At 37.9% G+C, this 14,903-nt stretch overlaps 1 protein-coding gene across 4 annotated transcripts in view; it reads right to left on the bottom strand.

Moving 5' to 3' along the window:
• Positions 1-14,903, bottom strand: part of thrb (thyroid hormone receptor beta) — a 105,754-nt gene that overhangs the window by 58,783 nt on the left and 32,068 nt on the right. Inside the window, exon 1 of one of the 4 annotated variants that reach the window (XM_016674479.1) lies at positions 9,379-9,483. The exons of the other annotated variants lie outside the window; for them this stretch is intronic. The gene's annotated coding sequence lies outside the window, so the exon portion shown is untranslated. Of the gene's footprint in view, positions 1-9,378; positions 9,484-14,903 lie in introns of those variants that run through there. 4 annotated transcript variants of the gene reach the window in all.

Consider the following 14,903-nt stretch of genomic DNA (forward strand, 5'->3'; position numbering starts at 1 on the left):
GACTGGATGAGAGAGAAGCTTTCCTTTTGCTCTCTATGCTCTGTTGGACAGTAAGCAGAGAAACCAGCTGGAGAATAAGCCGAGCAAAAAAAAAAGAAAAAAAAAGATGGGTCTACATGGGCGCTATTAAAAAATATTTCTATAATAGCTTTAGCGCTTTTCCATCGTTCTGTCTCTGTGTCCTTTGTATTTCGTCACAAGATGAGTTGAACAGAAAGCAGTTCTATTGTTTTGGCAAAAAAAAAAAAAACTACGGGAAAAAAAATCTAATTTTTCTACAGGGAGCCATGAAGTTTTACAACAAAATTCCACGAAAAAGGAGCATGATTTCCTGTGGAATTCTGTGCAGTGGAAAACATTTGGTCCCAGGGCTGTGCTCAGAGAGGAGCACAGCGGTTGTTTTAGGAACCACTCAGTACTGGCTGGGAGCAGAGCAATGCAAGCTGAAACTAAATGATCTCTAGATTGTCTCAACCATCTTTAAAAAGTAAAAAGATTCACTTCAGAATGTTGTGTCAAAAACACTGGCAGCAGTTAAGCTTCTTCTTTTAACATTCAAGTACAGTTCAGATTTAAAACAGCTTCAAAATCACATGGTACTTTCCAGAAAGTATGCAGACCTCAGAAGACGGCTAACCGAACCCTTTATGAGGGTCTGGGTGTGTCTGCAACTGCATTCTGCTCCACTTGTGTTGGGCAGCAGAGGGCGGATTGACTGGTGCCATATAACCAGAACATAACGGGAGGGTGGGCAGAGATTGAACGAAGTCAGTGATGTCATCAGGAACGGATGGAGAACGTTGACGGAAACTTGACATGTCTCTTCATTTACTTTGAGGAAACTTCCAGGGCAAACAGGATAGATATGAGCATTTGTTGCAGAGATTTACAGAGGATGCATTAAGGTTGATGCTGTAGAAACTGCAACAGCAAAAATATGCAGTGAGGTTTGAAAATCAAAACAGCTTTGGATAAAATAACTGTGGGAAAATGCTGAGTCATCTCTTAATGAGATTTTTGTGTCCAAGTAGCCAGAGTATCTAGGAATCTTTTACAATCTTTTACAAGGTTTTGATCTAGATTTCCAAAGGTCTTTTTCGGCTTTTAAGAGCACTCATTTTTAACATGAACCAATAAAAAATGAGAACATTTCAAAATACAACTGTATCTTAGTTAGACCAACTGCAATAAACAATAAGTCAATGAGCTCGATAATAAAAGGAGGGCGATAATAATCGCTTGTTTGCTCTTATGTCTCTCGTTATACCAAGGATGACAAAAAGCTTCACTCCGGTGCCTCGAGTTATTCCTCCCCTCATTTCCTTGGTAACAGCTCAACACACAGGGAGCTAAACACATCAGTTTTTCTTCCCTCGAGCTGAACCAAATACACAGGAGGCTATAACAACAACAACAAAAGTTGAACAATTTCCAACTTTCATATGTCATGCACATATTGCTAGCTGTGCACATCTCGGCTGGACAAGGCAAAGTGAATGTCGCCTCACCGCGTAAGCAGCGCTGTCTCCCATCACTGACATGGTCTCAAAACGACAATATTATCGTTTATCGCAATAAGTTATGGGACAATTAATTGCCCAGAAAAATTTGGAATTGTGACAGGCTTAATCTCAATACATTAGAATATCATTAGAAAATCTAATTATTTTCAAGTTTTTACCTCTGTTCATTTTTATAATTCTTGTACAGCTTGTAAGAAAGACATGGCTGAACTCTGCTTTCTAAGTTGTATCTGAGATAATCACTTGAAATTGTCGAGCAAAATTTGTTGTTAGGAAAGGCCTAGGCTGCCCCAGTGTAAACAAGTTTTCTCCACTTCTCAGAGACAACAAGGGCTTTGAGAAAAGCCTCCACTCCTCACTAGAGCACCAAAGCAGCAACATGTTTCGACTAACTCCATCTTCCTAAGGTGTGAAAATATGCTCTCAGAGTTTGTCTTCATGACATGCTAGTTATTTTCAGAATAACTAGCATGCAGATGGATCTGACAGCTTTAGTTTGCAGTGTATCAGGCTGTTGACATGGCTACTGGCATTATGAATGTAAGAAAAATAATTTACAGAGACAATAAGACCAAACACATTCACATAAATATTTGACCAGCCTCTTTAGCACTGTATTCCTGTTCTTACCCTTTACATCTGTGTGGCATCAAGTCTTTCAAAGATAATAAAATCTTTTTTCCCCTCAGCTGACCTTTACCCTCCCACATAGTAGCTCAGCCAGAGGCAGAGAAGCGAAAATGGAGTTTTTCTTACTGCTTCTTTCTCTACATCACCATGAATAATTTAATCCCATCTAATCCTAAGAGCCTTTCTCAGCTTCACCTGAAGGAGAAAAACAGAGCATGTACCACTCTGACTGCCAGAAGGTCCATAAGCTGCTCATACTCAACCACAAACCCAGTCCGAAATAACACAATCACATCAGGCCACACAGCTAGTGGGTTAAGCCCACATACAGCTTTAGGCACACTGAATTTGCTGATTCAGCTTACCTTGATTTAGCAAGTAACAGAAAATAGAAAAAAGATAGTTTGTGAAAATTACAAGAAATGACAGAAAATATCTACAAGGTTCTTATAAAAGCATCAATTTGTGAAAAAACTCAGGAACACACAGGGCTTTATGGTATAACCAAATAGATAAAACGTTCCAAATAGATCGGCTCCAGAAAAGTCATACTGATCCTCTCTGAGGTAGTAATTTTTATTTATAGTTTTTATGTCATATCTAGAAATTACTACATAATTTGTTTTCTTTGATTTCATCAAATTCAAAGAAAATGGCAATGTTAAGTTTACATAGAACTTTTAAAAATAGATTAAAACTGCAACAGAGTGCTGCACAAAGACAACAATGCAATACAATAAATTGACAAAAAAAAAATAAAACTAAAACATCACAACAGAAAAGGTACTGTGTCAGGCCGTAATTAAATGTGAATGGACAGAAATAAGTTTTAAGAAGCGATTTAAAATGACCCAGACTGAGGACAGATCTAGTCTGGAAAGGTAACTTATTCCAGAGAATAGTCAGCAACAGAGAAAGCCTTTGCTCTTTAAGATGAGTCTGACTTAACTTAAGCTGAACAACCTATTAATACCTGTATAGATTTTTTTTTAGCACTTTTAGGGGCATATAAATCTGATCGTTATCCACAAAGCAACTAAACAAAATGTTGAATTTCCTAAAAATCTGATCAAAAGGCAATACAGTTATACAACTAGGACCTAAAATTGAGTCTTGGGGGACTCCATACTTTAAAGGTGTGGCCCTAAAACAGTGATCAAGATGGACTAAGAAAGTTCTGTTTTCTGAATTTGATTTAAACCATTCCAAACGCATCGCTCAGATCTAAAAGTAATAAAACAGCAAAATTGCCAGAGTCAACCTTTAAAAAGAGGATCAGTATACTCGAAGCAAAGCTGTTTTAGTACTATGAGCACCTTTAAACCCACACTTAAATTTCTCAGTTTTGTTATAATCTATTAAAAAGGATCCAACTGAATAAAAGTTAACTTTTCGAGAACCTCAAAGACAGAAAGTTTAGATATGGGCCTAAAATTTTCTAATAGACTTGAATCTAGATTGTTTTTTTAAGAAGGTGTTTAATTAACCACAGCATGTCTGAGAATTGATGGGACACAACCTGAGTGAAGTGAGGCATTTATCATCATTAAGATGTAAGGACCAAAAGTGACAAAAATGTCTTTTATCAAAAGGGTAGGAAGACAGCTTAAAGAATAATTTGACGGCTGCAGATGTTTAATTACAGAGGTCAGTTCTGCAAGTGAAACTGACTCAAAATGATTCAGAGTTGTGGCATTTCATGAGGATCTAAATTTAACAGAGAATTTGAGCCTCTAAAGACGATAATTTTCTCAGTAAAAAACGTAGAGAAAGCCTCACAAATTTCTAAAGAGGCTAAAGGACCAGATTTAGTCAAATGATTTAGAGTACTTAGAGCATATATTGTTAAAGTGGAAAATAAGAGCTTCAACATAAAGATTTCTATTACTAGGGAATATAACATTATCAAGGATTACATTTAGTTGGGGGGCAGTGGCAGAACTTATAATATGTGTTGTATGTGTGATGCATTACTGTGTCAGCTGTTAGGATCCAGTGTTTCTGTTATAAAACAATGAAGAGCAGGATCCAGAAATGCAGGATAGTTGATAACTGAACAAGGAGCAGGTGCGGATGTAGCGGTAGTTGAACTGATAAGATGGCATAAATAGCTACTTGAACATGCAGGGAACATGGGAAACAAGGAAACAGAAATGTAAACAAACCAGATTAACAATCCAACACAAGAAATTATCAAGATTCAGACCAAAAAAACAACAAGAGAACATGGAAGCTACAGGTTCGCAAAATAAATCAAGAAGATACAGAGAACCATAACTAAAGGCTGAACCAAAATACGAAAACAGAAACACCATAGTACTACAAGGAATCCTAAAGTTAAGGAAGGAACTGAATAGGAAAAGCAAAACAGACCAAAGTCCCAAAGTTCATGACAGTTTTTGTGTTTACCTTCTACAGCTTCTATCTGATATTTGAGCTGGTGTTTTTTGGTGTGTCTTTCAGGGTTCTTTAAGAACAGTCATTACATGACACCCAGTACTGTAAACAGGAATCATTTAATAGAGTTTCCAGACAGATTGTAATGTATTTATTTTAAACCTAAATCAGAAGCTAGAAAAGAGTGCTTTCTCCAACAAAATGTTGTGTCTGGGTAGTGATCCCTGAACGTTGGTCTGATGTTTTAATGCTTGGCTCATATGTGTGCTATCGTACTGTGTCAACTGTTTTCAGTGTGTTTCTCTGTGTGTGGCAGGTCATCTTTGGGTCTTGTCCTTGTTTGGCCTCTCTGTGGTCTGACTATAGTGCAGAGAAATGTGTACATGTGTTAGATCAGAAGTTCTGACTTGTTTTTGCAGATAAATTCACCAGACCACTGTTTCGGAGCTGAGCTTAAAGAAAACATCTACTATTGGATTATGGGAAGGACAGCTGCAAAGTTTGTTGCTTTTGATGTTGAAAAAGGGTCAGAGTCTGGCTTGCTGTTCACAGCTCTAAGAAATAACCATTTAGTATGTTGTTGGACAGATTTTTAAGTATCAGTATATAGAACAGAAGTCTTCAAATTCAAGCCTTGAGGGCTGGTTCCCTGCAGCTTTTACATCTGTCTCTACTTCAAAACACCTGAGTGTTAATGACACAAAGGTCATTAACAAGACTCTGCACTGACGGGGTGATTCAGTCTTTTGCTTCAGATGTGTTGGACCAGGGACACATCTAAAAGCTGCAGGAAATTGGCCCTTCAGGTCTAGATGTGAAGACCCCTGATATAATCTAGACTCACAGATTTGTTTTAGTTGTATTTACCCAGAATGCCATGGGCTGTAGTCTGCTTCCTGCTTTTGGAGCGGTCTATGGTCCACTCGGCATTTGCAAAAGAATTCGTACCCCACCACAGTTCATGAGCAGAGACCAAGATGCGAAGGCGGACCAGAGTTCATTTCTGCACTCACACCTCCCCAAACAAACAGGACTATCTCAGCAAACAAACTGGAGTTTAATAAAAGCAGACTCAACAGGCCTGGTGTGAATGCACCCTTAATTTAGTGGGAGTTTAATGCCTTTACTGCTGGATGAAAAAATATTCAATTGAAAATAAGGTGTTAGATATAAAATTATTATAACCGTACTAATATCATAGTGACAATAGGAAAAAGAATGTTGTTTAACTTATTAAATAAAAGTAACTAAATCCTGTTATGCATTTGTTCACTGTGAAAGGAAAACACATTTCTAGGCAAGGTGTACTCGCATCAAAATATTCATTGAAATGCTCCAGCTGAATAAGCCTCAATCAGTGGCATCCACTTTCACTCCTCAAGAAGAAGTAGAAAAGTCTTCCATCTCCTAACAGCCATTACAGCCAGGCCTGGATATGACTTGTTTGTGTCACTAATGTGAGCTTCCCAGCATGAAGCCCACATTAGTGGCGCATTCAGCAGAAACAGCTTAATGTGCAAATAAGGAGAAAAAGTTATTATTTCCTTTCTGACCTTCAACGTCTACTGACACACTCGCCGTAGATGAGCAAACATACCGGGCTTTGAATGTTCCACAGTCATAATTTATCCAGCAGTTTCTCACTGCTACCACCAACTCCAAAACGATCCCATAAAGAGCAGAACATAATTTTTTTCATGAAGTGGCCAACCCCAATCTGGGTAGAGTGCATCACCCTCCAGCATCGTATGCACTATGAACTTCAAGACCTGAAGACCTAGAGCCTGCCGCCTGGCCTGACGACAAAAATGCTTTAAAAACAAAGTTTTCATTAGAAACATCACTAAATCTGAACATAGGACAATGGGTTTACAGCGTTTGGACGAGTGTGTTTACAACGTTTGCAAAGCTCAACAAAGTGCAGTCTTTCAGCACCACACACACACAAATAAACATGTTTAATTCAAATCCATTTAAATGCAGCTCAAATGAATCCAATTAAGAACTGATTTAGTCCACCAACAATGCAAAGCAATCCAATTAAACAAGTTCATGATAATACAATTCAATTACATTCATCTCCATTTAAGCCAGTTACATTTGATCCCAATTCTGTGTCAGTTTCATTCAAAGTCCATTAGAACAGTACCGAGTCAGAGCAAAGCAACAAGTCGGATGGCAAGTGACAAGCAATTCATGTTCAGATGGTACCCAGGTTGCCGTAGCAACCTGAGGCTTCAGGGATGACAACAAACTCTTAACGTACAATGTGTGATAACTGAATGTACACACAATTTTTCATAGGAATTAATAGTAAAATTAACAATATGTTGCTTACCTGTAAAGGTGTCAGTGGGTTAATATCCCGTCACATAGGAGAGAAAAAGAAAGGCACATAATTAATTTATGGCTATTAAGACAACAGAACAGTTTACTTTGACAGGACTTTTACATTTCTGTAGAAACAGCGTATTGTCAGTCTGGTGAGATCATTTGTGCTTTTTTATCTAAGCCCCTCACACGGTTCTTAAAAGATTCATGACAATGTTGCTTCAGCGTTGAGGAGTGTGAATAGTGAAGGGAGTGAATCAGCAGAGAGAGATACCATAAGTTCCCTCATCAAGCTCAAAAATTTTCCTATTCACCCAGTTTACACAAACTATGACAGACACAAGAGTCCATGTGCCCCCCTACCTGCCCATCCCCACCCTTGGCCCACTCTGGTCCAGACCCCATCAGTGACAGTGGAGAATCTCCTGGGATGAAGTGAAACTGAAGCAGCCGTTAACTGTTTCCAGTCGCTAACCTGAAAATGACTCCAGGAATGGAGTAGTTCCACATGCTGGGCAGACGCTTTTAACAATGTCCCTTTTTGGAGGGTGGCTTTAAGAAGGGAATGGATAATAATTTACGACATCATATTTATCTGTTTTCATTTTTACTTGACTTGCAATGATAATAGTGCACGATCAGGCTAGCTGGAATAAAATTAAATAATGATAAAACAGATATAGCGTGGATCCCAGGTCAGTGTTTGCGGAATTTTCTGACTCCAAATTATTCACAGAGAACTTATCTATTTGAAGATTTTTTGGTAGTTAATATCTAAAACATCAGATAGCAAATCCAGCTTGGAATGATGAAATACCTAGGTGCATGCTGGGAATGCCATTTATATTAGTTAACGTGGATGTTAGGTTCTATTGAATGTATTAATGCATATTCATGTAAATGGTTTGGCAAAATGTTTACCTGAATATTTAGTGGTTTAATTTAATGCCAGGACTATTTGACAAGTCCTGGCATTAAAGGCCCAAGAAGGCATGGGCCTGTTACTGGTATCAAAGTTTTTTCCATTGCAGTTCTGATGCTTTGAAATTCTTTTTCATAAGATGTCAAAGAAAAAAAAATTCTTCAGCCAAAAGAAGGCTTATTGGATTTTGTCTCACTCACATACACAAATTAGATAAAGCTTAAGGAAAAATAATAAAATTATCACCTGTTTGGAAATATTAGGTTTTATGGAAACTAATGGCTTACCACGTTTTCTAACTCTCATTAAGGTAACACTGTTTTCAAAGCAGCGCTGGCAAGGTACAAGCAGCAAGTCTGTTAAGAGCTTCACATACATCTCAAAGTCTGTGTTCAGTCCCTTTGGACCTTAATGCAGTCTTTGTGTCCTTGTTGTCCCTGAGAGAAAAATGATCCTCCTCATTGGATTGTTTTAAAACAAGCATTGATGATGTTCTTCTTCTGGTTCCTGCCTTTTTTTTCTGCTGCGTGTTTGGCTCCACATTCTGAGTGAGGTTATTACTGTTCCTGTCCACACACAGACAGATGCTCACAAATCTTAATGTGGCGTATTATCAGTATTACTTCTATATATTTATCTCTTTTCTAGGGATTCACCCATTCACTTTTTTCACTTGTGATACTGATACAGATATCTGAGATCTAGTAGCAGCTGATACTAATATGATGTAGAAAAAACAAATGAACTGACTTAAAATATTTATTTTTTTAAACACAGACATAAATGTACTGAATTGCTCTGATTTGATAACTCTGCACCAGGACAGAACACTGAAATCCACCAATAGCTTCACAAGCTTAGTCAAATTTGTAAAAACAACACCTTTAATTTGTTCAGTTGGTGAAATTAGGAGGATAACAGCCAATGTGATAAACTAATAAAGACAATGGGTAACACTTTATTTGAAGGGGCATGCATAGGGCTGACATGACACAACAAGTTATAAACAACTTGTTATGAATATGAAGTAATCTTCATAAATGTTTACGACTGTTGTAATAAAATGCCATTTGGTAAATAATTACACTTTTTATGCAAAGCAGACACTTAATGGATTCTTAATGCAAATTTTAGTGCAACTTTGCATTAAAACTGTCATTATTTACAGAATAACACTTCATAACAACAGTCACTGACATTCATGTTCATGAGTGTTATATCGTGTTTATGACAGTGACATGTCTGTCTCAAGCACACCCCTTAAAATAAAGTGTTACTAGAAACCGAAACTGACAAAAAATAGTAGGCTGACTAAAATAAACTGCAACAAACATTCTTTCAAATGGTTCAGAAAGTGCTAAGAATTCTAAATATAATGTAAAATAAATAGTAAAGCACGATGTTGCTCAGAGCACAAAGCACAGAGTTAAACTAAACAGATCTGCCCTTATGATTGAGTATTATCACCGATACCCGATCCAATGGTTTTTGTTTTATATCAGGACAGAAACAGATATTAATATCGGATCGGAGCGTCTCCACTTTTCTCAGACGCATTTCTGAAATATGTCAGACCTGCATGTTGTGCCCCTTGCAGACTCTGCCTCAGAATCCAGAGACGTAACAACCGGTCCTGTCCTCTAGCTCAGCACAGCACAGTGAGGTTACAGTTACAGCATTAGATTCTGCTGACTGATCAATGAGGTAAGAATAGAGTTATTCTTATTAATAGTTACTCTTATTATATAATAACAATATTGCAATGCTATGATAATAATAATAAAATTAATATTAAAGAGTCAACATCTTAGATTATTTTAGCAGAAGTAGGTATAAATAGCTGTTGAAAATGTTAGAAATACAATCATAACAGATTTGTTTCCTTTTAATTTGTTCTGTAAATATGATGATGTGTATTTTTCCTCAACGTTATCATATCAAATCTCATACTGGCCTGTGCCTCGGACAGGAATCTTTGCATGGAATGGACACATTCCATGCAAAGAATTTGCATGGAATTTGCATAGAATTTCTGATAACTAATGTTATTCCAACTCTGGCTCACAATGTTGTGACAGAAATTACTGTAGTTACAAGTTAGTATTTACAATCTTGACTTTTATATAGTTCAACTAAATAAAAGAGCTTTTATTTTGGTAAAAGTGTTTGGTTCCAAACCTTTTGAAACACATGATTGAGATCACATCAAGAGTTGTGGGACATCAGATGAACAAGAAGCAAAGGTGTGGATTTTAGGAGATTTAACAACTATTAGAATAAATTATAAGAAATACATTATTCTTCTTGCAAGCACAGCAGCAAAAAAATGTATTTTGAAAAATTGGAAATCTGAAAAATCGCCATCAATAAGACAACGGATTGATGAGTTGGTGTCTTACTGTAAACCAGAAAAGATTCTTTATAATGCGAGAGGAAAACAAGCAGCATTTGGGGCAATATGGGGCCCCTTCATCGAAATGTTATCATCTATGGATGTGACTGGCCGGGATGCGGAATGACTCCTTTTTGGATTAGCTCAAACATAAGCTGGCAGTACTATGGTTGTGTAATCATATTAGTTGGACCTGTACTATCCTGTAAGTGAGAGACGTAGGGGGTGGGGGGTTGGTGGGTTGAGGTGGATGGGGAGAAAGAAAAAATAAATAATGACTGATTTATTGACACTTTAATAGGCATGACCAGTTGTGTTGAATAGTTGTCAGGTTATTTTGAGGTTTTGCTATTGTGTTTGTTTTTCACCAACTGTTTCTTAATAATATACCAAATATAATTGTTTGTCATGCATTTGAAAATGAACAGAAATAAAGCTGTTTAAAAAAAGTGTTTGGTTCCCTTAGGGAATAGATCCAGCTCTTATCATTGGTTGAGTCTCTTGGGGATAAAACAGGCTCATGTTTATACTATTCAAAGATGAGGCAGGGAGAGAGAGAGGTTTGGGGGTGAAAAGTGCAAACAGATCTATTCCCGCTTTTTGAACAAATACAGCTTTATTTCCGTATCCTCATGTTAATTCCAATAGGCAAGCTAGAGAACAGTTGGTGCCAAGAGCAACAACAGTTCTGGAAGAGTCATTTAGCTGTTTGTCTTTGTAATTACCTTGCGAGAATAGTCAAAGTGTTTTCATTAGGTGTTTTCATTAAGAGTAAATGATCTTCACTCTTATTGAGTGAAGATCATTTACTCAAATGATCTTCACTCATTCACTGTTTCACTCATTCAGAAACAGTGTTTCTGTCGGTTTCTGGTGGTGCAGCTTTGTGCTGCCTTCAGGAGAATGGGACATCAGACATCATCCATAAAATTTCACCCACATGGCACGCTCACCATCAGTAACCTTCACTCATCACCCGCTGCACCGCCTAATCGTCATATGTTTCACATCATGTGTTGATTTTTCCCTGTTCAGCGTCAGATTCTCTGTTTTTATGCCATATTTCACATCTAGTTCGTCGCTCCGTTTTATGTCCCACTTCTCCTGTTTCAGAGTTTTGCGCAATGTGCGCGTCGTTTTTTGTTTTTTAACCCCCTATGGTGCGCAGCGTTCGGGAAACGTGTCGATGGGGAAAAGGCAGACTGACATAAATCTTTTAAAACAACTGAAACATTTTTCGGTATTCTGATTATTGAAATTTAAAAGTGCTGTGGTACCGTTGTTCTATCACACCCGTTTCATACCGGACCACTTACAGCATCGGTATTAACGCTATAAAATGAACGCCCTCTATCGTGGTATCACCCATGGAGGGACTTCTTTATTTAAATGGTTCATTTTTCAGAGGGATACAAAGTCAGGGTATTGTGATTATAGTAATTACATGTTTATAAGAGCGATTTTCTGTTGTCCTTACATGGAAGCGGGCAGCCTTCAAACAGAAATAAAACACTTTTTAATATAAGTTGCTGCTTTGACGTGATCACAGAACTGCCAAAAATATGTACAAAAATACCAGACAAAGTGAATCACAGCATCAGCCGGTGTAACGCTGAACTGATGCGGTGAAGCTACCAGTAGCAGGAGAACAGAGCTGCGCCAAGAAGCTACAAATACTGAAGAAAAGGAGAGCTGCCATCAATACAGTTGCAGCCATGCATGATTTAATGTTACGAAATACAGTTTTACCAAGTTGCTCAAAGTCTAAACTGGTATTGTTGTGCATTTAATTTGTAAAGTTTACCTTCCCCAGCGCCTCCCTTTTGTAAAAAATTCCGCCAGCGCCCCCTGCCGTCCTCTGAACGCGAAAGTTTTAATACGTATGTAAAAAAATTTTTATGTTAGATGCTGCAGCTTTAATCAGAGGTTCGGTGTGAGTCACCACCAGGTGGAGCAGAAGCGAAGCTCCGTCTGTCAAATATTACTACCTGTAGCGTAGCAGCGGTTCAACAGTGAGAGCAGAACCAGCGTCTTACATCGCAGCTCGAAGACTTAAATAATTTTGCGGGTTATTTGTTTAGCTTTCTGACCGTCATGCTAATCCGGGTGAGTGTTTGTAGCTGTGCGCTGCTTTACCTGCTATCTGATCGCTCCGTATGTCTTTTTTACTGCAGTGAACCTCGATAGAGCCAAACTCCGCCAAGTATGGCATTGTTTTTATGCCATACCAGCTTCGTCGTGTTGGTGCATTTTGACATGCTTCACCCCACGTGCTTCAATTTTCCGCCGCAACAGCAAACTTCCCCATTCACTCAGTGCGCTATAGGATTTGTTTCTGCGCATTTGCGCAGTGTGAAGTAAAGAGACCAGCTGCACAGGCAAGCAGCGAAATGAGAAGCAGGTGATCGGTTTGTGTGATCGGCAACAAGAGACCGGCGATCACCGATCATACACTTTTCACGGAAATCGGGCGATTATGATCGGTGGCCGATCGATCGACACACCTCTATTATATATCGCCATAAAAACTAATCTCAGTGCCAGTCTGACTGCAGAAGAACTGTGGGAGGATTTGGAAGACTGGAGAATTGTGCAGCCAACCATGCATGCACAAACATGACTCTTCTGGAAATATCCTGCAAAGAAAATCCATTTCTGTGTCTTTCCAAGTAAACCTCTGAACTACCTCACAGCATTTTGGAGGCAATTTCGGTGAAAGAATTACTTTAAAACTTTAAAAAAAATACAACTTTATGAACACATTAAGTTTTGTGTTTTAGGGAAGGAAGAGAGGAAGAGACAGTCACTTTTCCCAAAATTCAAGTTGTTAACATTCCTGTATAAATATATTCAATAAATTAAGAATATGTGTCCCACTAAAACTTGTTTGGCACATGGAAAGTACCCTTTAAAAATAACTGTTAAGACAGTATTAAATCTACTAGCCCACATTCCTTTATTACAAATGTTTTTTTATTAGCCTTATGTCATATTCTAATCCTAAATGTCATGTTTTCATTAGCTAGTGCAGAAAATCACCATGAGTGACAGAACTAAAGTCTTGAAAACATCAGTCTGTGTTTAGTTCATCTTTATAATGTTTTTCACTTAGCAATGGAATATTCTTTTTATTGAATAGCTCTCAAGTCACCATTCTGTCAACGTTACAACTCTCAAGTAGAAGTCATGAGACATGACTGTACTTGAGAGTTCAGTCGCATGAATCATCAGAACCCAGGTACAAGGGAGCAAAATGAGCTTCATCTGTAGGGTGGTTCCACTCAGCCTTAGAGATGGAGCGAGCCCCCCCCTCGTTGTCAAGGAGTGACTGAACCCTGCGTACAAGCGATTCAACGTCAACAAAAACACAAAACTTTTCTGAAAATCCCCTTTGGGGAATCTATGCCAGCTGTTTCCATCTGTTCTAATTTATATATGCTAATCTCACTCATGGAAAGAAATAATCGCATTTAATAATTAATAAGAGTATCTCGAACCATAGCAACAAATATAAACAATATATTGATCCTAAAATAAAGAAGCCTTTAGAATGGTATTAAAAATCTTTTACACTTCTAACAGTTCCAAAACACGGAAGTCCCGGTCTCAGGAATAACACTGTGTTGTGTTTCTTCTCTTGGGATCTCTTTCTTCATGAAAACACTGTGTCTAATTTTAAAAGGTTCATTCTGGTAGATCCACAATTGTTACCAATAGTCTCCCCACTTATTGGAACACATCTGAGAGAGAATAAAACTGTCAGTTAGATTTATAGATGAACAGTGAACTGTTGGATCGGCTCCTACACCAGCAGCTCCGTTGTGGTTTGCCTTTTCCATTCTTTCTGTCTTATGCTTTGAGACACACTTTAAACAGCTTTAGTGAATCAACAGAGAATCTTATAATTTGAGCAGGCTTTTCAACTTAGAAACTGGATTTTTAAGGCTTTGGTATACAGTTGAGACCAGATATTTACATACACTGTTGTTGATGTGAAACCTGTCTCAGTGAACAGGAACACTGGGTTTACCACAGCTTGGGTGTCACCAGGTTGTTCCCAAATTTCTCAACTAATGTTCCTTCATTCAAGGGCAAGATTTTGGCCTAGATGGCTGAACTTTGGATAAGATTTAGGGTTCCAATAGTACAATGATCTAATCTAACTTCTGTGTGGATAAGAGAAAATTCCCATTAAGTTCAAACTTGTGAAACCAATACTTTCTTGGAGTTTTCATTATATGATCATTCAACCTTGAAAAAAAAAACTACACCCTTAGCTGAAATACTGAGTTCCTATAAATCTAGGCTAAAAACTCACCTGTTTAGAGTTGCTTTTGAACCATAATAAATTAAACAATGATCAACATATTTGATATGTATTGATGATTTTAGCAATGGCAAAATGCAATGTCTGTTATTGGTTTTCACAATTAGCAGCATTAACAGCTTACTGCTTTGCTGTGTGACTTGTTTTAGTGGAACCAGTAAACCCAGCCAGATGCTAAAGGTAAAACCAGTAGCTTTGGAACAAAGATTTAGCTGCATGGAGATAGAATGTCTCCTGCAAGATTTTCACCATGGACAGGAAACATCCACAGGAACCAGTAATTCAATGAGCTGTCACACACACATTCAAATAACTCACACCATGTAACAGGCAGAATGTGGGTAAGAGAGGAATATTGCAATACACACCAACACCACTTAG

This window comes from Poecilia formosa, unplaced genomic scaffold (assembly GCF_000485575.1).
Source record: "Poecilia formosa unplaced genomic scaffold, Poecilia_formosa-5.1.2 Scaffold96, whole genome shotgun sequence".
NCBI lineage: Eukaryota > Metazoa > Chordata > Actinopteri > Cyprinodontiformes > Poeciliidae > Poecilia > Poecilia formosa.